The sequence below is a fragment of the Mustela nivalis genome (assembly GCF_964662115.1).
Source record: "Mustela nivalis genome assembly, chromosome: 16".
In the NCBI taxonomy this organism is placed as follows: domain Eukaryota; kingdom Metazoa; phylum Chordata; class Mammalia; order Carnivora; family Mustelidae; genus Mustela; species Mustela nivalis.
Window position 1 is genome coordinate 64140494 of NC_139035.1, and position 25064 is coordinate 64165557.

Below are 25064 nucleotides of genomic sequence, written 5' to 3' on the forward strand. Positions count from 1 at the left end.
CAGCGGGGAGCCTAGTTCTCCCTCTCCCTCTGCCTGCCTCTCTGCCTACTTGTAACCTCTCTTTCTCTGTCAAATAAATGAGTAAAATTTTTAAAAAAAAAAAAATGGAATCCTTCAAATCACCACCTTTGAGGTCCCTGGGCCAGTCACATAGAGAGACGTTCCCACTGGGGTCGCCCTCCATGGGTTCCAGCATGTGCCCGTCCTGTGGTCTCGCTCATCCTCTCCGAGTCCCCGGGCCCACAAGCCACAAGCTGCTCATACAGGTTCACACAAGTCAACTGTTCACGTTTCAGGAATTTTGCTAACCTGTTGTTAAATGCAGCCATTATAAAAAACTGAATTGTATAAGCTTACATGTAAATAGGCTGGTTTTTAAAAAGGTAATAAGTACTCAAAATACATCACTTCCTAATTATTTGACTACATGTGACATTCTATGCCCCTGAGATGATTTACATCTATTGCTCTCATACGGTGGAAATATTTTATATTAGTGCTGATCTCTATGCAAATACCGCCACAGACTCGGGCAAGTGCTGCAAGTTAGGGTGTTGTGGGTTGGGGGGCAGGGTTGTTTGTTGTTCTTATTGGAGAGGAGGTTGTTAAACCTGCCAGGGCTCCCCTCCCCTCTCCCACAGGAAAACTGAAACACACCTGTTATTCTACCTGAAGACCAGTTTCAACCCCATGTCCCCAAAGTTCCCTTTTCTGAGCAGGCTCTGGGGCCAAGAGCTGAACAAGAAAGACCTCCTGAGAAGACTTCCTAAGGTGAGTTTGCCATCCGTAAAATTTGCATCTGCTGCTGTGGGTTTTCTAAATCGTGCACTCACAAATCTGCCTAACCCTGTTTCTTCAATAGCAGATCGAGAGCACAAGTGTTCAGTATCACAAGGGCTTATGAGAAATCAGTGAGAGAAGTTTTCTCTTGGAAAAACTGAATCTCCCTCCCAGGAAGGAGTCAGGAGAGACAGAGTTGTTGTTGAGGGAAAAATCCTAAAAACAAAGCGAATGGAAACAGGTTTTTCTGTGAGGGGGATAAGAAAAAGGAGGGGCGCACCCCCTTGTAGGGTTTATGAGTCATTTCCTGGTTTAATTCTTCCTGTTTGTCCTTGGTTTTTCCACAAGTACCCAGTGGGCTCGACCTTCCACCCTCCCCACCCCTCCAGCGTCATGATTACTGCAGTCCTGGTGTTTGGGCGAATGGCAGGGACTCTGGGGCACTTTGATGTTCAAAGCTGTTAAAATGACATCTAAATTTGCAAACTTTCCGGTGGCTGTGAGCCTCTCTGATTGACTATGTAGATATGAGCTCCGAGGGAGCTTCTGCCTGAATGCCTTCTGTTTCTTTTTGTCTCCATCTCTTTTCTTTTTCTTCCTTTTTCTCTTTCTTTCTCCCTTTCATTCTTTCATCCTGGCTTCTCTCTGTCTCCCTCTTTCTTTCCTTCTCCCTCCCTCTCTCTCTCTGACCTGCTCCCCCCACAACCTCTTGTCACCCGCCCCCCACCCCTTCCTCCCCCTCCTCCTTTCTTCCTTCTTCAGTGTTACTCTCAGTACTTCAGATGCATCTTGTTTGGGGGGTACTATCACGAGGACAGGAAAAAAGGAGTCTGAGCGTATGATTTTGAGGCTCATAACTGAACTACGCTTGGTCCGCAGGAGGCATGAGAAAGAGACAGACAGATAAGACAAAGGAGCAAAACAGTGTTCATTTGAAAGAGGAACCGTAAAAATGAAACTTAAAGGCCTTGTTTAGCTTTTTCTAAATAACATCAGAGTACTTACATCTGAGAATAATAATAGTTCCACTGTGTGGCGACTTTCTTCTGAAGTATTTGCTGTAGTGGCTGGAAAGAGCATGGACTTTGTTGTGGAGTCGCTCGGGGGGCAGGCCGGGAGGCAGGCCGGGCCCCCTCACTGGCTGTGTGACCTGTGTAGGTGCGAAGCCTGCGTCCCCAAGGCCCACACTTGGGCTGACCTCATGGGCACAGCCTACTGACTGTTAACCGCCAGCGTCCTGGTTGGTGGCTGACTCTGCTTACCCATTGCTAAATGTTTTTAGTCAATCCTGACTGAACAGTGTACATGAGGAACCGATCAAAGAGTGACTGGAACATAGTCCAGGATGTTCAGTAAATTTTAGTTCTGGCAATTCTTTTCCTACCCGCCCACCCCCAAATATTGTCACCGACACAGTTGTGGAAGGAAACAGTAAAAATCTATCTATTTATATATTACTATTATGTTCCACAGCTTACGTAACAGAAAACATAGACACAGAGGTGAGTGGGTTAAGATCACAACAATCAGTCAGAGCCACCAACACTTGATCAAAGCTCCTCACGCCCAATTCAGAGTGTTTAATAGCAAGAATCGAGGTCTGTCTGGTCATCAGTTAACAGTTTTAAAGTGGAAAGAGTGTGAAATTTAGAGTCAGAAAAATCTGGGTTCAGATTCTATCCTTGTCACTTACTGCCTGTATGACCTTGAAAAAGTCATATAACCTCACTAAACCTGTCTCCTCATCTGTAAAATGGAAATAACATATCTAAAGGTTTCAGTGGGATAGTGTATGTGTAAAAGGAGCTTAAAATGAGATTCTCTCTTTTTAAATTTGGGCTAAGCCTCCAAAAACCATAAATAAGACAATAGATGCTAAGTTCTTCCCACATGACAGGGCTGGCCCACTTTTTCAGGAATCTACAAAGATGATGAGAAAAAGCTGGTTTTGTGGCCCTTAACACTTCACTTCCAGCAGAAGTTGAGGCTGAAGAGAAAAGGACAGACTTTCTCTGCAAAACGTTGTGGGAATGTTGCGTTCTACACAGCATGGGGCAGGGGATGTCCCCTCCCCTCAAGCCGATTGGCTAGACTCCAATGGAATCATAAGTGGCAGGTCATTCAGAGCGACATGTGTCCTCGGGAGTAAGGGCTGTGAAGAGAGGCTGTGTGTGGACAGACAGGCCTAAGGCCACAGAGCAGAGGACAGGTGACCAACTGCAGATGTGGGGGACAGATCCAGGAGTGTCTCCCCAGACCAAACACGGGTTTTCGAAGGTGGAGCTGACCTGGAGCCAATCTGAAAGCTCATTGCTCCACAGAGGTCCCCCAAGACCAACTTGGGGAAGCTCAGTCCTGAGAGCTGAAGTTAAAACCAGCCAATCTGATAAGAAGCATCATTCACATCTCAGGAATTATAGTTAAATATTCCCAGTAGGGGTATCTTTGAAGAACTTACAAAACGGCCAATAATGTTAATCTGCCCCAATCCAGATCACAGAGATATAAAAATGGGCTCAAACCTCCATCCTGAAGCCTTCATCAAGGCAATGCCCTCTTTTATTGCATTGCTCTCAAAGTCACTTTTGGCTCCAAATTCTTGTTTCTGCCAAATTCAGTTTATGGATCATTTGACCACCCATGTGTATTTCCCTGTTCTTTGCTACCTTAAATCCAAGGAGGATTCAGATCACTCCCGAAATGTCTGCCACCAAGTCTCATTTACACAAAGCTGTCACATAGATACAACATTCCAATTGTAAGAAAGGTTTTGGGGGGCACCTGGCTGGCTCAGCCATCAAGGATGTGGCTTCTGATCTTGGAGTTGTGAGTTTGAGCCCCAAGTTGGGTATAGAGATTTCTTTAAAAAACTAAATCTTTAAAAAAGAAAGGTTCTTAGAAGAAAGGTTGGTTTACACCAAAACAACACAGAATCAGCTATTATTTTTATCTTTACAGGAAGTATTTCTATCCTCATTTTTCTAGTACTAGACCCTTCCCTCACCCCGGGCAAAAATGTAGTCACACGACCTTAGTTGACCATAGGGCCCTATTTCACTGACGCTGATGACGGGCGCAAGGGATGAACACAGAATCCAACCAAGGCTAGTTAGAACATGTCCCTGGAATTGTTACATGCACACCAGCACTCCTTTCCCTCCTCTCTCAACAAACTCTCTTTATGGTTGCTGAGCTAGGTCTGACAGCAGCCATGTTTCCTGACACATGGCCAAGACCAGCCTGCTGCAGGAAAGAATGAAGTCAAAGAAAAGCAGAGCCAAACAGAAACGAGCAAGGCCAGACCAAAAGGAAAGTAGGGAAGAAGGAAAAGAGAAAGAGAGATCTAGCACTGCTATCCCAAGTTGCTACTTCGGGTGCCTGCAGCACTGGTGTCTGCAGTTCTTCCTTGGTTGCTTAGTTCCCAGTATCTCACCAAACTTTGTGACCCATTAAGATCCTTTTTTTTTTTTTTTTTTTTTTTTAGATTCTTTGCATTGGATTTGTGTCACTTTCAAACATAACAAGCCTGATTAATAGAGCAGAAAACTTCCAATTAAATGATGGGTATCTCTGGCTTTAAATGCCCTTTCCCTACTCTGCCTCTAGAAATGTTCACCCATGCCTATCTCTCGTTTTCTACTCTTACGGGGGTTCCACTCTCTTTCCTTGCTCTTCCCCTTCTGTCTTCTCTTTTCTGTTGCTTCCTAGAATGAAAAGTAAATTTCTTCCCTTCTATATGTCAAACAGTTCGGCCACCTTTTTTACTATATTGGTCCTGAAATCCATGTCCTCAGATCATATCCTTTACCATAAGTGGCTTATCAAGGTATTTTCCTAAATACAGGTCAGTACGCACACACACAAAGTTTTGAGCCATTTGTTGTCTATTTGGGAAAAAAAAATCCAATCTAGATATTCCCTAACAACTTTTTGGATAATTGGTGAGGTAAATTATATCAATTTTATTATCTGTAAAGTTACATTTTAAAATTAAGGAGGCTATATAGATGAACTACCGTAACACCTTTAATAAGCTTAGAGAAGTCAAGTAGTTTGTCCAAGGCAAAAAGGAGTTAGTAGTATTATTGGGGCTCCTGATTCTTTGTCCAGGGCGAAAGGACAAGCCTTTATGACCTTGATTAATGCCATAATATAGGTAGGTTTAAGTTCGCAAACTCAATGTTCAGAAGAACCTCTGAGTTTCAGTCCCTCAATCATAAATGACATAAAACAGACCATAGTTCTCAAACACTTTTATGTAAATGAAATTCTATACTGACTGCAAATAAGAACCAAATATATATCAATAATAATAAATATATTAATTAGGATAGTTCAAGAAACAAGACGCCAAAGGTTTACTGGAGGAAATGCCTATGAAAAAAAAAGAGGATAAGCTGGAGAAGTGGACTCTTCAGACCATGATGTGGCTCCGACCCTTGGGAAAAAGACGAAAAGAAGGACTGGAAGAATAGAGTCTCAGACAGCTGTGCAGTTCTAAGAAAGTTTCATCTGGGTTGATGTGTCCTCAAACCAGAGTCACCCATCAGAGGAATCTGTACCTTGCAGGAAAAGACCTACATTAGTATTCATACCACATTCAATCAACGACTACAGGCAGCCCATGAAAAGGGAGGCTTTCATGCAGATACAATGGTGGATTCAGAGAACACTGCCAGAGTCATCAATCAGTTAGGTTTCCTGCAACAAAAGACATGAGTGGTGTACTTCATGGCAACCTCAAAAAAAAAAATTAACAGAAGATGCAAACGGGGTTCTTTTCTGTATCTTCTACTTCTCTCTTTATTGTGTTTATGTGGAAATAAATGGAAGATACAGAAAGGAACCAGAGAGAAGTTATAGAGTTGAAAAATACAATACCTGGTATGATAGTTCACTAGCTGAGCTAAACAGATGCAAAAGAAATGATAAACAAACTTGATGACATAGTAATAGAAACCATCCTAACAGAAGTAGGAGGAAGAAACTCTTTAAAAAAAAGAAAAAGAGAGAAAAGGAAGTACATCAGTAAAGGGTGGCATTGTTAAACAGTATAATGCAAATGTTGTCAGGTACCAGAGAAAGGGACAGCGGAGAACTATTTCAAGGAAAATGACCAGAAGTATTCTAAATTTGATACAACTATAAACTTACAGACCCAGGAAGTTCAACAAACCACAGGCAAGATAAATATAAAAACTACTCAAGTAATATCATAACCAAATTGTTGGAAACCAGTGATAAAAAGAAAATACTAAAGTAGGCAGAGGAAAAGGAACATTATATACATGAAAAGAAAGATAAGATTTATGGCAATCTTCTAGTAAAAACAAACAAAAAAATGCAAGCCAGCAGACAAACATCTTTAAAGTGTTAAAAGAAAGAAAGGGAAAAAAAAAAAAAAACACAAAATCTAGAATTCTATTCAGGGAAAGGAAGCAAAATAAAAACCTTTAAAGAAGAACAAAAGATTCAAAGAACTCGTGACCAGATCAAAATACCAAGATTCCAAATGGAAGCCTAGATACGTACAAAAGAATAAAGAAGAATGGCTCTCATCTCATTTAACAAAACTTGAAAATATGCCTCAAATATCAAATTTCCCTAACAAATTAACTGCACAGACAACTCTAAATTATTTAAAAGAATTCAAAGAATCTCAATAACCTAAAATTCACAATCATTGGAATCCAATAAAAAAATTACCAGGCAGGGCGCCTGGGTGGCTCAGTGCGTCAAAGCCTCTGACTTCTGCTCAGGTCATGGTCCCAGGGTCCTGGGATCGAGCCTGACATCGGGCTCTCTGCTCAGGAGGGAGCCTGCTTCCCCCTCTCTCTCTGCCTGCCTCTCTGCCTGCTTGTGATCTCTGTCAAATAAATAAATACAATCTTTTTAGAAAATTACCAGGCAACATAAAGAAGCAGGAAAATATGACCCATAATGAGGACAAAAAGAAATTAAATAGAAACCGAAGCCGAAAAAGAGACAGATGACAGAAGTCATAGAAAAAGACATTTAAACCATGACTATAGACACATTCTATTTTTCCAAGAAGCTAAAAGAAAATAAGAGCATATTAAGGAGAAGCTTGGAAGATATAAAACAGCCCAACCTGAACTTCTGGAGAATAAAAAAATTCAATGTCTCTCATCAAAATATATACTAGGTAGAATTAAGAACTGATTAAACACTGCATTTTTTAAAAAGACATGAACTGGAAGACACAGTGATAGAAACTATTCAAAATAACACATAAAGAAAAACTGAAAACAAGATAACTTGGAAGCACTGACTTCTGGGGGCACTTCACATGGACCAACATACATTTCACGGGAGTCCAAGAAAAGAGATGGGAAAGTGAAAGGTTTGAAAAAATAAGGGTCAAATTTCCCAAGCTTGATGAAATTATCAAAGATAGATCCAAGAATAAGACCCAAGAATAAGGAGCGCCTGGGTGGCTCAGTGGGTTAAAGCCTCTGCCTTCAGCTCAGGTCGTGATCCCAGGGTCCTGGGATTGAGCCCCGCATCGGGCTCTCTGCTCTGCAGGAAGCCTGCTTCCTCCTCTCTCTCTGCTGCCTCTCTGCCTACTTGTGATCTCTGTCTGTCAAATAAATAAATAAATAATCTTATAAAAAAAAATCCAAGAATAAGATCCAAGCTCAATAAATCCCAGCCTCAAGAAACTTCAGAAAACTATGCTAAGATCCATCATAATCAAGTTACTTAAAACCGGTGATAAAGAGGAGAGCTTAAAAGCAGCCAGAGATAAAAGACACATTAAGCACAGAGGAATAGGGCACCTGGGTGGTTCAGTCAGTGGGGCCGTCTGCCTTCGGCTCATGTCATGATCTCAGGGTCCTGGAATCGAGTCCTGCCTTGGGCTCCTTGTTCATCAGGGAGTCAGCTTCTCCCTCTCCCTCTGCCTCTCACCCATGCTTATGCTTTCTCTCTCCACCTCAAATAAATAGATAAAATGTTTACCAAAAAAAAAAAAAAAAAGTACAGAGGGATTAAGATAAAATGACAGCAGGCTTCTTGGGGAGAACCGTGCCAGCCAGAATGCGGCGCAGCAACATCTTGAGAGTGAGGAACAAAAAGGGTTAACCTAGAATTCTATACCCAGTGAAAATAGTCTTCAAAAACAAAGATAAAAATGAGGACTTTTTCAAACATAAAAAAACTGAAAGAATTTATTACCAGCAGATCAGTGCCACAAGAAATGTTTTAAAAAGACCTTCGAGAAGAATAATAGTTTAATCAGAGGAGGTAGCACAGTTAACGCTGAGCCCCTCCCCGCCCCTCCACTGAGACGCTCTCTCCCTGCAGGAACTCTGGAGATGCCTAAGGACACCTCAGAACCACCTCAAATGATTTATGAAGACCCTTCCAGTTCTTGCCTTTTAAAAAGACTTGATTTTGATTCCAGATTATGTGTTCTCTTGGGCATTTTGCCTAATAACAGAATGAACAGCCATCAGATTAATACTAGTGAGTATGTGACAGTTCCATGTTGCAGCATCAGAAATTAACTTCATGAGACGATTCTCAGAACCAGCCTTTCTTCTGCTGCTGATGACGGATACCAGCGTTACCTGGGTTGTTGGCAGTCAGGGATGGGTCAGAGAGGCAGGATTTGTGCTAGAACTGACGGACAAAGCCACAGCCCAAGCACGGTGTGCAGCGGCGGGCTGAGCGCTGGGCCCATGGTGCAAGGAGGGACCCAAGCTTGAGACTCAGTTTCTCTGTATTTATAAGTGAGATTTTGGTTAAATGACCCTGAAGTTCCTTCTGGTCCCGACTGCCTGTGAGCCTGTGAGTGTAACTGAATTCAGACCAGTCTCATCCTGTCACTGTCTTACCATTCTCGATCTGACTAATTATGAGCAGGGAAATTCCTGCCACCCCAAAATAACCATTACTTTTATCATTCAGAAGTTCGAATCCCACGGTATAAATGGACCTTGAGCTTATTATGCCAAGTAAAATAAGTCAGCCAGAGAGAGACAGATACCACCAGATTTCACTTATATATGAAATCTGAACAACTCCCTCTAAAAAACCCAAACCAAAACAAACAAGCAGGTGGCTGCAGAGGACAGAGTGGCGGCCGCAGAGACAAGGGTGGGCAAAATGGGTGGGGGCAATCCAAAGGCACAAACTCTGTTATAAAATAAGGAAGTCACTGAGATGTAATGTACAGCATCAATGTATTTAATTTATATTTAATGCATATTTGACAGTTGTTAAGAGAGTAGATCTTAAAAGTTCTCATCACAAGGAAAAGTTGTATAACTGTGTGTGGTGATGGATGTTAACTAGACTTTTCGTGGTGATCATTTCACAGTATATACAAATATTAATTCACTATGGTGCACACCTGAAATGAACATAATGTCTGTAAATTATATTTCAATTTTAAAAAGTAAAATGGAAGGACGCCTGGGTGGTTCAGTGGATTAAGCCTCTGTCTTCGGCTCAGGTCGTGATCTCAGGGTCCTGGGATCAAGCCCCACATCGGGCTCTCTGCTCAGTGGGGAACCTGCTTCCTCTCTCTCTGCTGCTGCTCTGCCTACTTGTGATCTCTTTCTGTGAGTCAAATAAATAAATAAGATCTTTAAAAAAAAAAAAAGGATAATGGTAGGTTTGAAAATCTTCTCAAAATTTACACATCATATAATGTCCTTGCAGAGACACCTCCAGACAGAAAGCAAGTGAGTGATCACTAGGATTTGTGGGTGGGGAGAAGGGTTCACTATAATTGGGTGGCACAGGGGAAATTTGGGAGTGACAGGACTGTTTCATATCTGGATTTTGGTGGTGCTTATATGACAGTGTATTCATTTGTGAAAACCCATGGAATGGTACACCCCAAAATGAACTTTACTCTTTGTTAATTTAAAACTAAATAGTTTCTAAAAGAATAAGCTAATAGCTTCAGAGTTGATTCATGGTGTTTAAAGTTTACATCATTTTAATACAGCCTAGGTCATTTTCCAGGCATTGATTTAACTTCTTATTTGATTCCTAAAATCTCTTAAAGTCTCTTGAAAATATCCCAATTCTTAGCATATACTTTAAACCATTTAATGTGCAATGTCAAATAATTATTTTATTTTAACTTTTAAAATTTAACTTCAATTAACATATAATGTATTATTAGTTTCAGAGGTAGAGGTCAGTGATTCATCACCACCCGGTGCGCGTTCCATCCGGTGCCCTCCCTAGTGCCCACCCGCCAGTTACCCCATCCCTCCACCCCCACTCCTCCAGCAACCCTCAGTTTGTTTCCCATCACTAAGTCTCTCATGGTTTGTCTCCCTCTCTGATTTCATCTTGTTTCATTTTATCTTCTCTTCCCCTATAGAAATACATTGTTTTTAAAAATAGGACAGTGTATGGTCTTAAGAGACTTTTAAGAAACAGATTTTTCTAGGTATAATACTCATACCATAAATTCATCCATTTTAAGTGTACAGTTCAATGGGTTTTAGTAAATTTACAGAATTGTGGGGCACCTGGGTGGCTCAGTTGGTTAAGCAACAGACTCTTGATTTCGGCTCAAGTCGTGATCTCAGAGTCATGAGCTCAAGGTCTGTGCTCATCACAGAGTCTGCTGGAGAGACCCTCTCCCTCTCCCTCTGCTCCGTCCACTCGTGCTTATCCTCCCACTCTCTCACTCTTTCCCTCTCTAAAATAAACAAATAAAATTGTTAAAAGTACTTTATTATTTGTAACAAAAAAAAAAAAACACTTTATCATTTGGATCTATGTTATTTCGTTTGGTCTTCCTGACACGTGTAGAGAGTAAATGAGGTCGGTAGTGAAGGAAACCATTTCGAAGGGGCACAGGTATTGTTACAGGGTTTACAGGAAGACTGGATGGACCTCCAGCCTTCACCACCAACTTCTCACCAAGTCTCCCCACGCGGGGCACCTTCTTTCCGGTTCCTCCTCAAGAGTAAGGACTCAGTTATCCATGAAGCACGGCGTCTTCCAGATGGGCACTGTAAGAGACACTGGAGGCAGAGAAGAAACTGGAGTCCATAGATGTGTGATACACACGGTCACAGAGAAAGAAGACGATGGAGTCCGTTGCGTCCCAGCAGAGAAAGAGTCACTGGATTCACGTAGTTCAACGACTCAGAAAGCAGGTCAGCCTGAGAGCAGAGACTAGCACCCAAAGGACTCAGGTAATCTGCCTCCTGCCCAGTATCCAACTCGTGCAGGGGGATCTCCACCAGTTCACTTGCCCAGTTCTTCCCCTGCTGACTCAAATGATCCTTTTGTTTCCCCAAAGCATCAAAACCTTGAGAATCGGCTATCAACAGCGGCAGCCACCTCGGGGCCCTGAGCAAGGCAGTACTGGGGCCACGAGATCCTGGGGAACGTAGAGGTCGTCAATGTGCCAGTCTGCCTAGAATCCACCCAAGCCATAGTCGATACGGGTGATACTGCAGTGTTTTCACGATTCCACGTCCGTGAAACCGCCACCGTGCAAACAATCAGTGGGAAGAGGGAAGAAAGGGTATACAAAGTGGTTCATTCCATTGCTCTCAAATTTGTACGGGGAGCAAATTTTTTACCCGTAGGAGAGAAAAACAACGGAAAACGGATATATAAAAGAGGTGATGGTGTGTATCAGTGGGGTAAGGAAGGGTTTTTTAAAGGAATCACACTGGGGCAAGACAAGCAGCCACCTCACACCAGACACAAAACTCACTTCCATGATTATTAAAGGCTTGGACATGAGACACAACAATATAAGATCTTAAAGGACAATATAGTAGAGTAGCTTCATGATCTTGATGCAGGAAAGGATTTCTTAAACAAGACACAAAAAGTATTAATCATACTCCCCTGTTAAAATTTTTTTAATTTGTTCACTTAAAGACATTATAAAGAAAGTGAAAAGCCAAGACACAACCTGGGGACAAATATTTTTAACATATGTAACTGACAAAAGACTGACATCTGGAAACATTTAATGAATTCCTGTGAACACAGATGTACATAAAGAGAGAGAAATTAAATTAAATTAAATTAAATAATAGTGGCAAAGACATGAACAGGCATTTCCCAAAGGGCTAAGGGGAAATCCAAATGGTCGATAAAGACACAAGATATTGCTCAGCCTCTTTAATAACTAGAGAAATGCAAAGTAAAACCGCAAGAAAGTGCCATTACACACCCCCGGATAACAAAAATGAAATATTAAAGTCTGACCATACTGCATGGAAGAGAGAACACAGAGCAGTGGAAACTCAGAGCAGTTATACCTGCTGAGTGCAAAACAATTCGGTATAAATCGTTTAGTCTTTTCTTGCACTTGGTAATTCCATCCATAAGTGTACACTTGAACGGATTCCTGCCAAGTGCACCGGGAGCCGGATGCAAGAATGTACACAGAAACTCCACGCTTATTAGCTCCAACCCAGGAACAGCTCAAATGCTTTTCAACAGCCGACTGGATAAATAAACAGTCATTTAGTCATATAATGTAATATTACACAACAACCCAAAAAAAACTATAATTGCGCGAGCAATCTAGCTCATTTGCACCAACATAGTAATGAATGAGAAACGCAAGTCTCAAAAGAACACGTGTGGTGCGATCCAGTTATATAAAGACGGAGGGAGCACAAACAAGCGACGTGCCTTAAGGTTGTCTTCACGAGGAAAAGAAATGCTTACCACAAAACTCACGCAGTGTTACCCAGACGGACAGGAGGGACGTGTCCCGGGGAGGGGCGTACGTGGAGGCAATGCTCTCTTTGAACTGGACGGTGTTTATACTCCTCTTTGCTTTAACTTTTTCCAGCAGAGAAAGGGTCACTGGAGTCATTAAATAGCGTACAGCATATCAAATCATGACATTGCCATTTTTATGTGTCAAATCTAAGCAAATATTGACAATTTCAAATGCTTCGATATAAAATTATATGTGTTTATACAGTATGATCTGTGTACGACATATTTCATAATTTAAAAAAAAAACGAAAAGAAGGGGCGACGCCCGGGTGGCCCAGCTGGTTGAGTCTCGGGCTCTTGATTTGGACTCAGGGGGTGATCCCAGGGGCGTGAGGATGGAGCGGCACATCAGGCTCTGTGCTCAGCGGGGAGTCTGCAGGGGATTCTCTCCCCCTCCCTTTGCCCCTGCCCACCCCTGCCACGCGCTCTCTCTCTCTCTCTCTATTCCTCTAAAATAAATAAATAATTTTTTTAAAAAATGAAAAGAAGAAAGAAAGAAGTTATTGAATAGGAGTTGGGAAACCTAGATTCTAAGATAACTCATTGGGTTCTAAACTGTGTTCTAAGACTTTTACCCCTGTCTCTATAGACCCAGCGTCGACCGGTTGTTCCGTGCCAGGGCCCGAAGACAGGTGGGCTCTGGGTTTGAATCCCAGCCTTGCCACTTAGGAGCGGCGCCTCTGTGACCTGATTAAATAATTTATTGGCCCATCGGTCTCCTCATCTGTAAAGCAGCCGGGGGGGTGGTTCCTACTTTGCAGAGTTGTCGTAAAGAGCATCTGTGAATTTAAATGAAGCCGCCGTAACTACAGAAATAGCTTAGAACCATGCCTGGCCCTTGTAAATAACGGTCTGCATTAGTCACGTGATTTGGTCTCCTCCTCTTCCTCCACATTTCTTCACAGAGTTCCAGAAAGGGGCAAAAGGAAAATTATCTGAGCATGTTCTGAAAATGCACATGATTCTATGCAAAGCCCTACAGCTATTTCATCTTCTTCCGTGTCTACGTCTGTCTGTCCTCACTGAGCACCAGGACAGCCTGGGAGGCCGAGCAGCCACCAGGAATTGGGACAGAATCAGCACCTCCTTTCACACACGTCAGCTGCGAACACAGCACCGCGACTTCTCAACAAGGAATTAAACCACGGTCTTCCTAGGCCCAGCCTCCTAGCACGACCCTGAGACTCTTGAACTCAAGGTTACAATTAAGGACACTGGGGCACCTGGGGGGCTCAGTCAGGTAACCAACTGCCTTCAGCTCAGACATGATCCAAGGGTCCTGGGATCGAGTCCCGCATTGGGCTTCCTGCCCAGCAGGCGGTCTCTTCCCTCTGCCTGCAGCTCCCCTTGCTTGTGCTCTCTCTTTCTCTCTGATGAATAAATAAAATCTTAAAAAAAAGATTTTTAGGGACACAAAAATGAAGTCAGAAACAAGACTTTCTTTTAAGCCAATGGGCAGGGGAGTGCTGTCCTGCTGCGGATTTCTTACTGCAGCTGTTGTAGGATGGTACTTACTTGGAACGAGTCTGGAAAGTGTTTGGATTTTATTGGTAGGATTAGAGGACGTCTCCCAGCTGTCCTTGGGTCTCGGGACACTCTTCCAGATTCCTCTAAGTTCCCCACGGGTCTGAATCTCAGGGAAAATGTGGATGGGTTGTTAATCTCAGCATTGAAAGAAAAAATGAAATGAGTAACAATCAGTTGCTTAGATGGCTAGGGATGCTATTAATAGCCTTAGGACAACAGGCATGGATTAAAACAGAGGCCGTGTTAAAGCTTGACTTGATTAGACCCCCTCCCTCCCTCCCTGCAGAACCTTAGCAGTATTTTCTGGGAATGCAAATGGATTTGAAAGCGCCGAATCAGGGCTTCCTGACCCTGTGCATGAATTGCCCTAAACGGCTGTTAATAATTGACCCTCATATTATCCATCCCCTGGATGTTTCACAGTGTCTGGCCTTTACTGACCACACTGGTCATGGGCCTACCCATTCATACTTGGTGCGGAAAGAGGCCGAGCCTTCTAGGCGTTCTAACACTCATGCTTCTTAAGATGACGGGCGGAACATCCGGCCTCTGTCGTTTGGATAAGGAAACTGGCACGACCTTTGGCCAGCTCATTTTTTCAAATTCTGTGTCGATGATTTGGTGCCTTCCTTTGAGAAACAGGCAGGGAGGGAAGCCTGGGGGGCTCAGTCAGTGAAGCCTCTGCCTCCAGCTCAGGTCATGATCCTGGCGTCCTGGGATCGAGCCCCGCACAGGGCTCCCTGCTTAGCAGGAGGCCTGCTTCTCCCTCTCCCACTCCCCTTGCTTGTGCTCTCTTTCTCTCAAATAAAGGAATAAAGTCTTTAAAAAATAAAATAAATGAAACCAAACACCATATTAACCTCCAGGAATTCTGAATACGGCATCTGGCTTTGGAGGAGAGCAGTATCTGACAGCGTGGTGACGGGAACGGAGCGCGCTGTCACGCTAAGTGCGACGGTAACTGTGAAGAGAAATGGCCACAGCCCCGGAGGTGTCCTTAACCAAACTAACTGCTTCATAACAACCTAAACAGAAAGTCAAAAAGGAGCCTGAGCCACATTCGTTCACCCAGAAATGAGAAATGCCCATTTTTCACAATTCACGAGGTGCCCCGACCCGTAGCCAGAGTCTGTCTCAAAAGCACTGGGGCCAGTGAGGCCGTGTTTTGCCCCCCAGGGAAGAATCCAGAGGCACAAACAATCACAACGACTCTTTTGAACCACCTCCCAAGAGCACAAACCACACACCACAGGGGAATTTTCTTCAGCGGCTAGTCCTAATTTCACACATTAAAAAAATTAAATTAAAAAAAATTGTTTTAAAAAGCACTTAATTTTATGCATTAAAAAAATTTCAGTGAACTTTGTAAAGGAAAAAACCCCAGTCCTTCCGTTTATCTGTCACTCCCCAAACCGCCACATTCACAGTCCTTCACCTCTGACACCAGGCATGTGGGGTTCCCCACCGCGGGGCAGTCCTCCCCGACAGCAGCTGAGCGAAGAAGCTTCCAGATGGAGCCCAGGTCTGGCTCTGTCTACCCGAGGGCAGCTCTAGGTGCCCCACGTTAGGGGCAGAGGCCACAAGACGGCCCGCCGAGTCCTGGGATTTCAGCCCTGTTTCTGACCCGTCGACTGTAAGTCAGGGTTCTCGGGACTCCTTCTCGGGGTTCAAGAATTTGCTAGAATTCAGGAAACACTTGCTTACATTTACCACTTTATTAGGGAATACAGATGATCCTAAAAGATATAGATGAAAACAGCCCAATGAAGATCTATGGGACCGAGGTGGGGGGCGGTTTCTGTGAACGTGGAGTTTGAGGGAACCACCTTCCCGACGCACGAACGTGTTCACCGACCCAGAAGCTCTGTGAACCCCGTATCTTCAGGATTTTTACAGAAACTTCATCACAGAGGCATCATGGGCCAGCTTCTCTCCCTGCTCCAGAGAATGGGAGTGGGGCTGACCAAGGGCTCTGTCTTCCTGGTGACAGGCCCCATCCAGGAGCCCCCCCCCCCACCAAGCACCTCATTAGAACAGACACTCCTGTCACCCAGGAAATTCCAAGGGATTTAGGAGTTCTGGGTCAGGAACCAGGGGCAAGACCTGTGTAAATATACACAATTTTCTCTATTACTTCACAACCTTTGTACGACTGTCACATTATCTGGTAGTCCAAACAATACAGTTTTTAAAGTTTTTATTTATTTATTTGAGAGTGAGAGACAGAGCCTGAGTTGTGTCAGGGAGGCAGAGGGAAAAGCAGACACCCCACTGAGCGGGGAGCCCAGACAGGACAGACATGGGGCTCGATCCCAGGACCTCAAGATCATGACCTGAGCTAAAGGCAGACACTTAACCGACTGAGCACCGACTGTACCCCCAAAGCAATATTTTTAATGACTATTTATTTAAACCTTTCAAATTCTCACTTACAAAATATAATCTTATCAAGTGTTTTAGAAGAAAATACAGTGACTGATACTCTTAATGTGAATGTTTTGCAGAAGTGCTTCTAGTAGATAAGAATGTAGAGGCTAAAAACACACACAAGCACTGGGTGCTGGCTAGGCACTATTTTCTTTTGAATCTCTCTCAATTTTAATTTCTTTAAAAGTTGCTAAAGGGGTGCCTGGGTGGCTCAGTGGGTTAAAGCCTCTGCCTTCGGCTCAGGTCATGATCCCAGGGTCCTGCATCAGGCTTTCTGCTCAGCAGGGAGCCTGCTTCCCCCTTTCTATCTGCCTGCCTCTCTGCCTACTTGCAATCTCTGTCAAATAAATAAATAAGTAATATTTTAAAAAATAAAAAATGGGGCACCTGGGTGACTCAGTGGATTAAGCCTCTGCTTTCGGCTCAGGTCATGACAATGTTGTCTAAGATTTATATAAAAGAACCAATATATATGAATACCACTTATTTAGAAGATCCTGGGGGGCAGAGTCGCTTGAGCACCTGACTCTTGGTTTCACCTTGGGTGGTGGCCTCAGCGTCCTGGGGTCAAGTCCCATACCAGGCTCCACACTCAGCATGGAATCTGCTTGGGATTCTCTCTCCCTCTCTCTCTGCCGCCCCTCTGCCATGTTCTCTATCTCTCAAATAAATGAATAAATCTTTTAAAAAGAGATATCGCTTATTTAAATTGTAACCCAATGTAGTCTCTTATAACTATGTTTATATTTACATACTTTTAAATAATGGGTACTTGACCTAGAGGACAAGGGTAAGAAATTTAGATCGTTCCATACAATCTAGTTTTTTGTTAAAATAGACACACAAAGTTTTGAATTAATTAACATGCTGTGTGTTTGTGTTTCACACTGTGGCAAACACAAGAAAAAGAAGGAGTCATAATATAACCCCAAACTCACAAAATAATTGTATTTATTATAAAGTCCATTTTAATTCTAGAAGTGTAAGTGAAATTGAATTTAAATTTGGCTCTCCTGTTTTTATTTTACCGAGTAATATTAAAACTTTGTGGGGTTTCGGGGCTCCTGGGTAGCTCAGTTGGTTAAGCGTCTGCCTTTGACTCAGGTAGTGATCCCAGGGTCCTGGGATGGAGCCCCGCGTCCATCCCACCGCGCAGCCTGCTAGCCTGCTTCTCCTTCTCCCTCTGTTCTTCCCTCTTGCTTGTGCTCTCCTGCCCTTTCTCTCAAAATAAATAAATAAATAAATCTTCCAAAAAAAAAAAAAAAACTTTGTGGAGAATACAAAATCATTTCTTCCAACTTTTTAAATGATAACTAAAACTTTTGGTCTCTGTTGCCTTTTTTACAAAATAAAAAGTTGGGCCTGAAGTCTCTCAATTAATTTGTAATCGAATTTAGATTGATCCCCCCCCCCCCCTTAGAAGTCTGAAATCCCTAGAGGTTTGCTGTGAACTGCTGGCCCCTCGTGCTGACATCCCCTCTGCGGTGCAAAGCCGTGGCAGGCTTGCTTCTGGGAGCTGCTGGACACTGGGTATCCGCCCTGGGACAGAAATATGGCTTCCTGGAGGAGGAAGTGCGAGGGCCCATTGCGGGCTGTGTCCCATGACACAAACTGCCCCTCGCGAACGTTCCCCACTGAGGATCCACGTGAATGTGCCTCACATCATCCATTATAAACCAGAAGTGGAACAGGTGCGGAGGGCCGGGGCGAGCCGCATCAGCAGGCGGCTTAGCGAGGGTTCCGTCCACTTGTCCGGCTCTGCCCTTCCCGCACACCGACAGGCTCCTGGTGAGTATGGGCTAACGCAGGAAGCAGATGCGCGGGGCTGACTGAACTCCGTGCCCGACCCGAGGGACGAGAACGGCCGCTCTGCTCCAGCCCACTCGGGGACAGCTTCGAGGTCAGGCATGAGAGAAAACCTCTCCGCTGGGAAGCACCCCAGCTAGCACACCGGACAGTCCGGTGTTTGGAAGGAGACCGCCTGAGGTCCTTATCTGCACGAGCCATGAGTAACATCTAACAGGTGGGCCCTCTGGTTGGAGACGTCAAAGAAGAACCTTGAAGACTGGTAAAAAGAAAGACTAGGAAACTATGTGAAATGGTCAGAGTAGGGAGACCCTCTCATATACATGTGGTTGACAACACTGGGATTCCTCAGCTGTCACCTGCGACGACGACAAGCAGAGTACTTGCCGGGACATCTCAGCATCAGCCCGTGGGCCCCAGAGGCAAGGGGAGCCAATGCAAACGTGCATTCCTGCCTCCAGCTGGGCCATGAGTGATCAAGTCCTTTGTCTCTGATCCAGGACACTTGTATCTTCTGTCAGCGTCTGTGAAACAGTGGCAGGCAAACTCGTTAGCTTGTGAGCGGAAAAAAGTCTCAGATCCTGACAGCTGTTAACAGTTTCGGCAAAGAGGACAAGACACTGACAGAAATATGGCTTCCTGGAGGAGGAAGTCCGAGGGCCCACTGTGGGCTGGGTCAGGAGCTAAGAGAGGCTCCCTGGGATCTGGAAGCAAACGCTCTCACCCCATTGATGGGCAAGAGGTGGGGAGCACGGGTCCCCACTATCCTGTCAGTGGGGCTGAGGGTCAAGAGTTAAGATTGAAGCAAGGTGCCGGACGGCATTTAGCTGCTGTTCATCTTCCTCTGAGTGGGAGGAAGAAGGGTGTGCTGGTGGCAGTGTCCCAGCAGCCCCCCAGCAGCAGCCACTTAGCCGAGATACCCCCAGAGCTCAAAGTCATGGTATCAGGAGCAGAGAAATCAAGCTTTGGGTAGACAAAACTGGAAGTCTGGCTCCTTGAGCCTGGGCCACCAGCAGTCACTTAAAGCTAAAATAAGTGCAAAGCCTTGCTTCCTGGCACAGAACCATCCTCAAGAGTCTGGTTGAGTCATTGCAGTCTGCCCCAGAGAGAAACACTATCTTTATCTTTCACAGTTCTGACAGTTGTTTAAAGGAAGCTTCTCTATGAGGTGACATTAAGCTGACAGCTGAATGACAAGAGCCTTGTAAGTAAAGATCAAGTGGTAAGCATTCCAGGCAGAGAATGCCTAATGGGAAGGCCCTTCACTGAAAATGAGTGTGGCGTGTTCCAGAGACATGAATGTGGGGAAAGAAGACAGGACAGGAGTCAAGGATCATTCCTCTGTTTTTAGATGGAGTGAGGAGATGGACAGAGGTGTGTTGAATGAGACAGGATCACCAGGGAAGAAGCAGAGGTAAGCAGGGAACCAGTCTGTTTGGCCATATTGAGTTTGAAACAACTCTTTGATGTCTTTGTGACTAAGATTTATGGATCCAGGTTCTGGGGAGAAATCAGGACAAGAAATAGAGATTTGGGAGGACTTGGCATACAATGAACATCTATCGGATGTTTATAAGGTGCTGGACACTCTCTAAGCAATTTATGAATGTTTCCTTAGTTATATTCTCAAAATCCCTATGCGGTTGGCACTGTACTATTGTCTTCATTTTAATGATGAGGAAACAGAAAATTTCCCCATGTTTGTTCAACCAGTAGTGGTAAAAGCAGAAGAAAACCCCAGACAGGCTGACCCCAGAGCCCAAGCTCTTTATCACCTGGCTGGGCTACCTGGTGTAGGATGGCATTTAAAGCTAAAGGACCAGATGAGGTTCCCCAGGGACAGTATGTAGATAAGGGGGAAGGGACAACATCTGGTTCTGTCTCTTCAGAACTCCCAGTTTCCTCGATCTACTTCTGTACTTAACAGACAGGGTGCTAATTTATTTGTTTGACCTGTCTCAGCAACCTATAGAATGGGAGAAGATATTTGCAAATGTCTGATCAGATAAAGGACTAGTATCCAAAATCTATGAAGAACTTATCAAACTCAACACCCAAAGAACAAATAATCCAATCAAGAAATGGGCAGAGGACATGAACAGACATTTCTCCAAAGAAGACATCCAAATGGCGAATAGACACATGAAAAAGTATTCAACATGACTCGGCATCAGGGAAATACAAATCAAAACCACAATGAGATACCACCTCACACCAGTCAGAATGGCTCAAATTAACAAGTTGGGAAATGACAGATGTTGGCGAGGATATGGAGAAAGGGGAATCTTCCTACACTGTTGGTGGGAAGTGCAGCCACTCTGGAAAACAGTATGGAGGCTCCTCAGAAAACTGAAAATAGAGCTAACTTATGACCCAGCCTATGTACTCCTAGGTATTTATCCAAACGATACAAATACAAACATAGTGATTCAAAGGGGCATCTGCACCCCAATGTTTATAGCAGCAAAACCCACAATAGTCGAATTATGGAAAGAGCCCAGATGTCCATTGGCAGATGAATGGATAAAGAAGATGGGGTACACACACACACGCGCGCACGTACACACATCATGGAATATTACTCAGCCATCAAAAAGAATGAAACCTTGGGGCAGCTGGTTGCCCCTCAGTTAGTTAAGTGACCAACTCTTGATTTCAGCCCAGGCCATGATCTCAAGGTTGTGGGATTAAAGCCTGCATTGGGCTCTGCATTGAGGGTGGAGTCTACTTGTGATTCTCTCTCTCCCTCTGCCCTTCCCTCTGCTTGCTCTCTCTCTCTCTCTCACACAGTAAATAAATAAAATATTTTAAAAGATGAAATCTTGCCATTTGCAATGATGTGGATGGAACTAGAGGGTATTATGCTAAAGGAAATAAGTCAGGGAAAGACAAATACCATATGATTTTACTCATGTAGAATTTAAGAAGCAAAACAGATGAACATAGGGGAAGAGAAGGAAAAATGAAATAAGATAGAAACGGAGAGGGAGACAAACCATAAGAGACTCTTAACTTGAGGAAACAAACTGAGGGTTGCTGGAGCGGGGGAGGTGGGGGATGGAGTAATTGGGGAATGGGCATTGAGGAGGCTGTTATATGCAACTGATGTATCACAGAACTTTACCCTTAATAATAACTAATAATACAGTATATGTTAGCTAAATTGAATTAAAATATTTTTAAAAAGGAATATTCCCATACAGATGACCACCCTCAGTCCCCAAACCAGATCTACTGGGTGCTAGAAATGAATAGAATCCCATTCTTATCTGTAACTGCTCTCCTGTGGCTGGCTTGATTCTATCCCCCAAACCTTGTCTCCCTTTGATTCACTGATAGAAGTAGAATGTCTGGACAAACAATGACCTTCCAAGCTGCTAACACTCTGTGGGGGTCCTACCAGCAGCACCCAGCAGGCTTTCCTGGGCATCTCCTTAGCCACCATACGTGCCATGCCAGGAATTCTGGGAAGAAGGGTTTCCATGTGGCTTGCTGAAAAATTCAAGGGGAAAAAAATTCTGAATTGCAAATGGGTAACTCAGAATTTTCCTCAAATGGTACATTTGAGAATTTTCCTCAAATGGTACAGGTCAAATATGTTTCAGCTATGCACAAGCTTTGGCAAGGCGGAGACCGTGCTTTCAGGACGAACCATGGCCACTGAGCAGGAGCCAAGACAGGGATGGACTCCATGGTCTTACATGGGGCATTGCCACAAAGTTTATCCTTTCCCTAGTATTGACTAATTGGTGTGTATATCAGCAGGATGCATTTGATGCTCCAACTCCTCCTCTCTCTTTCTTTTTTTATTCTTAGAACAATAGATTCACTTATAACTTTTATTTCAGGTACCATGTCTGTGAATGAAGACCACATCTGTACTTTTCATTGCCCTATCACTAACACCTAGCATAGCCCTGAGCACATAAAGCACTCAGCAAGTCTTCGTTGAATGGCTCAGTGAGTGAAAAACACTGGACACAGATGAGGCAGCAGCATCAACTGTGATCGATGATCTTGAAGTTTGTGTCACAATCACAAAGACTTTGACAAAGAAACTCGAGAAGGTATTTCCAATTTATTGATATAGGATGACAGTTTACTTTCATCCTATAGCCTTTGCAATTAATATAAATACTGTAACACATTAGGGCATCTTATCTGAAGCTCTCTATATTTGGTAAAACTGAATTTCCTCTGTTCTGTTGATCATGTTGGCAAGAAATCTGAGGTCAAAGATAATTAATATTGGAAGCTGCTCCCTTCATTTCTGTGAGCTTTAATGTTAAAATCTCACCAGATTGGCCCTTGTTTATGTCATTATGATCATCTCATTGAATCAGTAAGAGATCCATGGGACCACTCATGTGTAAACTCTACACAGAAGGCCATCTCACAACATCTGAGAATCTCACAAGTGACAACTTGAGACACAGAGTGCCATCTTACAATAGGCACAACAACGACTTTACCAAACTATTTACTACATCCATGAAATTTAGGTCACTTAACAATTTTGATCTCTTGGATCAAGTACCTGAGTGTTAAGTAAGGCAAGTTTGGGCCCCTCAAAATGTCACAGGAATACGGTGTCTCTGAGGGCCTTATCAGTCAGAGAAGTTCTGTGGAACATCACCAGGCAGCATCTGGTGTTGGGACCAAACTCCTATGTTGAAGCATCTGTGATGGTTTTGGACTGGAACATCCAGGAGACGTTTAGCTGAGGTTTAGCTGAGGTCATGAGGCTAGAGCCCACATGAGATTAGTGTCCTCCTAAGAAAGAGACCAGAGCTTCCTGTCACCGCCAAGTGAGAAGAGAGAGAAAGGGTGGCCGTCTGTAAGCCAGGAAGAGAGTCCTCACCAGCACCCTCCTCTCATCTTCAGAACTCTGAGAAAATAGGTTTCTGTTGTTTTAGCCACCAGTCTATTTCATTTATTTATTTTTTTTTTTTTCTGATAACCTGGTGTCTAAGACACCAAGGAGCTTGTTAGAAGTGCTGAATCTCACACCTGATCCCAAACCTGTTGAATCAGAATCGGCATCAGAACCTACTTCAAGACAGAATAAAAATCACCGGAACATTTCCAGCCCAGCCAACTGGTTCACTGGTATCAGACTCTTCAAGATGCTCCCAACCAGAAGGGCCCAACTGCTGACCAGTCCTTGAAAAGAACATCTTCAGGGAACACTTCCGTTTTAACTGGGTCTCATTTTGAGGTCTCAGGTTCCATATTAGAATGTAAACCAGCAGTCCTTTGATCTTAACTCTAGGAAGCAAATGGAGGGTGCTGGAGGGGAGGTGGCGGGGGACTGGGGGACTGGGGGATGGGCGTCAAGGAGGTCTCGTGATGTAATGGGCCCTGGGTATTATATGCAACTGACGAATCCCTGAAATCTCCCTCTGAAACTAATAATACACTCTATGTTACTTAAATTGATTTTAAATTTCAAAAATAATTTTTAAAAAGATTCCAAAAACTAGTCCTTTGACGGCGAGGTTGTTTTGTGCTCCATCTCGCACTTATCATTGCAAACAAAATTCTTTGTATTCTAGTGTACAGCAGGTTTTGACACATGTATACTTTGTGAAATGATGACTGCAATCAAATTAACACATCGGTCACCACACTGTTACCTCGCGCGCGTGGGTGTGTGGGTATGTGGGTGTGCGCGCGCGCGTGGGTGTGTGCACGCGCACGCGCACAAGAGTGGTGAGAACGCGGAAGGTCTACTCTCTTAGCAAATTTCAGGTACTCAACACAGTGTTGTCAACTGTAGTCACCAGGCAGAGCAGCAGACCCCCGGGGCTTACTCATCTGATAACAAAAGCTTATTCCTGCAGCAGCACCTCCTTAAGGCAGTAATCTCACCCTAAAATCACACATTCTGTGTTAAACAGAACAAACACTAACGGGAACTTGAAAGGAACAAAAACTGCCCTTAAGAGAAACCACCTGTTCCTTGACACATTCAAGCCCATTCATGCAAATTTCCAGCTGTCAATGTGTGGATGGAACACCAGACCCTCCTTTCCCGGAGGTTTTATCGGAGTTCCAAGCTCCTCGCACGCACAGCACACCTCCAGGGATCCCGCGGAAACAGCAGACACTTTCACGTTTTTTTTCCTGAATCACAAGAGCCCATACTACTACTTTTATTACTAGATCCATATCTGGAACTAAATTACGGTAGGCTTGCTTTGGGTTTTTTTAATCTTATTTCTTCTCCTTTCCATTTTGCTGAGATATAGTGGACCTGTGGCCCTATGTGAGTTTAATGTGCCCGGCGTAACTGCTTGACCCACAGTGTATTGTGAAATGATGATTGCAGGGAGTCTAGTCAACCCCCGTCATCAACTCACACAGACACAAGAATAAAGAAAAAAGGAAAAAAAAGAAAAATGACTTTTTCTTTGGGATGGAAACTTTTAAGATCTGCTTCCTTAGCAGTTTTCAAGTACATCATACAGCAGTGTTGTCCGTAGTCATCATGCTGGGATTAGATGCCCCTACATATCTTACAACTGGACATTTTACCTTTTGGCCAGACTTTATTGTCCAGAGCAGTCTAAGGTTCACAGTGTGAAAATTAATAAAGAGATACCTCACTGAAGTGGACTCTGGGGGCTAGAAGGAGGGTGTGGTGGGGGAGCCCTACCACTCAATGTCAAATATGGGAAAAATTGTCACTCACAGACCCTAACAGAAGAATCTCATTGGAGGGGCTCCTGGGTGGCTCCGTCAGTTAAGCGTCTCAGGTCATGATCTCAGGATTC

At 43.8% G+C, this 25064-nt stretch overlaps 2 long non-coding RNA genes across 2 annotated transcripts; both read left to right on the forward strand.

The window, feature by feature from the left end:
* Positions 1–472: 472 nt before the first annotated feature.
* LOC309850408 lies at positions 473–24419 on the forward strand. The gene is made up of 3 exons (XR_014304220.1): positions 473–771; positions 22137–22355; positions 23262–24419. It is a non-coding gene; the product is annotated as an uncharacterized lncRNA (long non-coding RNA).
* LOC309849737 lies at positions 10597–11296 on the forward strand. The gene is made up of 2 exons (XR_014303869.1): positions 10597–10970; positions 11078–11296. It is a non-coding gene; the product is annotated as an uncharacterized lncRNA (long non-coding RNA).
* Positions 24420–25064: the final 645 nt, after the last annotated feature.